Here is a 3,502-nt window from a genome sequence, read left to right as displayed (position 1 = left end):
TCCTTCCTTCCCTCCTTTTCTTTCTTTGCTGATCTTTTTATTTTCTTCCTTTTATATAATACCTTAATTGTGCTTTCAATGAAGGTTTACATATCAGTTTAGGTTTCCATTTAACAATTTCTACACGAATTGGTCAGCAACATTGCTTGCATTCTTCATAATGCATGGACATTACCAATTCCATTCTAGTTGTTTCATTTCTATTAATCTAGCTTCTCTACCCCGTACCTTCTCATCTTTGTTTTAAAGTACTTGTTGACTGTTTAGTGTCATGTACGTTTTTTGTTTTAAAGAAGCAGAGTATTTGTGGGTGATATGCATTACTCTGAAGCTAATCTGTTATTTAGCTGTAAGGTAAACACAGGCTTTGAAAAGGGTCCCAGGGTACTACTCTTGATAGTCTTGGGGAGTCCTCCAGTCTCAACCAGTCCAATAGGTCTGTGTCCTTTTTTAGGGGTTTGAGATTCTGCTCTACAGGTTCCTTGTTGTATTAGGTTCTGTCTATTGTGGCCCTGATTAAAACACCAATAGTGGTAGCTGGGGACCATCTAGTTCTTCCGATCTCAGATTACATGAGGGTGTGGTTTGTGGAGACTATTTGTCAAAAGACTAGTTTTATTTTTGAGTCTCTGGTTTCCCTTCTTCTCTTCTCAAAAAATATTTCCATTGTTTTGGCTGAAGATACATACAGCAATTCAGCTGTTTCTACATGTAGCATTTAGTGACTTTGATTACACTGTTTGAGTTGTGTAGCCATTCTCATACGTCATTTCTGTCGTTAACATGAATTCACTACCCTCTAAGATAGTGATCCTCAACCTTCCTAATGCCAAGACCCTCTAATACAGTTCCTCATGTGGTGGTCACCCCCAGCCATCAAATGGTTTTCATTGCTACTTCATAACTGTAATTTTGCTACTGTTATGAATCATCATGTAAATATCTGATATGCAGGATGTATTAGGCAACCCCTGTGAAAGGGTCATTCGACCCCCAAAGGGGTCGCGACCCACAGCTTGAGAACCACTGTTCTAAGAGGTCAATCTACTGGGTTTTCAATAGCTGCTTTTGGGGAAAACGATCACCAGGTCTTTATTCCCAGGTGCTCCTGGGTAGATTGGAACTTCAAGCCTTTTGGTTAGCAGCCAATCAAGTTAACTATTTAAACTACCAAGAGATTACGTGTATGTTACTTTATATACTGTTTTCTCACTCAATCTACAGTTGTACCACAGGGCAACTCCCCTTCTACCCATGAAATCTTATTCCAAAACCCAAGGAAAGGGTGCTGTGACACTTCTGGGTTCATGGAAGAAGGAGAAGAAAAGAGGGTGGCCTGTGTAATGCTCCTAAAGCTTGTGCTGAAAAGGAGTTCATATCCCTTCTGCTCCAAATCTGGTTGAATTCAAGGCCCCTGATCAAGCCTGAAACTTGTGGAGTGGCGAAAGAGAGAGGCAGTGGATATTTTGAACAGTACTACAAATCACCACTCATATTTAAAGATGGTTATAGGTATCTCAGGCGGTCATGTACTATTTGAAATGGTTCCACCTACTGGTACGGGGGCGCTGGCCATTGCAACATTGTAATCCAACCACCCGTGCTGCTGCTGTATTTCCGCTCTGACTCTGCTCTCTTTGCCATTCTACTACCAATTCTCCATTGTCTCTGAGATACACCAGATCCTAATTTTCTCTGATGCCGGTTCAGAAACATGTGAGTTGGCAAGAGCCTCAGTCTCACCACTGGTCCGAGAAGCAGAAATAGCACTTATGAGGGACTACTTAACTGCCATCCAGCCCGAGGTGATTGGTTGCATGTGCCATTTACTGGGTGGGAAGAAATGTTTCTTTTCATTTTACATGTGAACAAATTGACTCAGAGAACTTGCACAGTCATAAGACCACCAAGAGGGGAAGTCGGTATGCGAAACCAGCCTTTTGAGCCCAGCGTCCTAACAAGTTATGTAATAAGATAGATGACAACTACATCTTGGACACTCCACAACCCAAAAAGGAGTTCTGGCAAATATTTATTAGCTAACCCCCAAAGGAAATGACCACACTTGCAATAGGCTGTCCAATGGTTGATTCCACTCACTGTTCACTGCAAAAATCACAAACATTTACTTTAAGGCTTATCAGGAAACTCCCTTTTCCCTGAAGCCCAGAGAAACATTGGTTTCTATTTGCCCAGAGCGCTTGGGCCATTCTGTTTGCAGCTGAAGTGCGCATAGCTCACTGCCTGAAAGAGTAATTGTTAATGGTAGACTAAATAGGAAGCCAAGTGGAAAGAGATGCAAGAATCCGTGCGAGCTCAGCTAAAGAACACGTTTAAGGATTGAAGTCTAGGTTTCCTAGGGAAAGGTGAGCAGGCAGTAGGGACAGATGGCATGAGTTGCAACACAAATTGGACATAACTAATGAATTTATGTAGGATGACTTTAAGATAAGATCAGGCTTCCAGGTAAGGAATCTGAAATTTGTGTCTCGTTGTTCCATATGGATCAGGTTATGATCTGCTTGTAAGACCCTTTGCTGGTGTTCTAAGGGATGAGAAAAGATGGCCTCTCTAAATATAAAGCAAATGGCACCCGGGTTGGAGAAGGACTGGCCCAGGGAACTGGAATGAAGAGAACCCTCAGACATATCCCCCTCAGTGTTAGTCTGGGTAGATTAGAGAAACAAATTCATAAATGCTGACATGTGTATAAGACAGAGGTTTATATACACAATTAAATATTGAGAAAACATCCTAACCCAGTCCAGATCAAGTCCATAAGTCCAATATTAGCCCATATGTCCGGTACCGATCTATAAAGTCCTCTGGAGACTCATGAAACACATGCAATGACACCGAACGCAGGAAGATCACAGGCCAGTGGGTGGAAAGTCTTCTGGAAACAGTGGTGGTGTCAGCATCTCACGGCTGGCAGGGGTCTCTATGTGGCTTCTCTGGCTCTAGAGGTCTGTTTGCATCAGGGTTGGTCCAGTTTGCAGGGCATGGGGGTCTATCAGCGTAGTGTCATGTGTCTAGTCAGTAGAGGGTCTCAAGGGAATGAGTGGAGAGAGACAAGTGTCTCCTGACTCCAAGGAGGAAACACAGGTGTTCCCAGATTTCTCAGGAGAAGGCCATGCCCACACAGAGGCCTCATTGGTTGTATCTTGATTGACAGGCCAGACTCCACCCCTTCACTCGTAATCCTCTCAATTTGACACCAGATTATGTAACTACCATACCCTCCATTTGTAGAGTTTGGAAAGAGCCTTGGTGGCAGTTCTGCAGGAGAAAGTCCTGGCAGTTAGCTCCTCTATGAGTTGCAGCCAAGAACGCGTGGTAGGAGCCGTCCTACCTGGTTGCATGGGCTTGCTAGGAGTTACAAGTGGCCTCTACGACAACAATGGATTTTGTTTGTTTGTTTGTTTTGTTTTTTTAATCATTTTATTAGGGGCTCAGACAACTCTTATCACAATCCATACACACATAAATTGTGTAAAGCGCA

Source organism: Echinops telfairi, unplaced genomic scaffold, assembly GCF_000313985.2.
Source record: "Echinops telfairi isolate 266 unplaced genomic scaffold, ASM31398v2 ScPeMD7_1;HRSCAF=3_0, whole genome shotgun sequence".
Classification (NCBI taxonomy): Eukaryota; Metazoa; Chordata; class Mammalia; order Afrosoricida; family Tenrecidae; genus Echinops; species Echinops telfairi.
Note: the sequence above shows the minus strand (reverse complement) of the source record.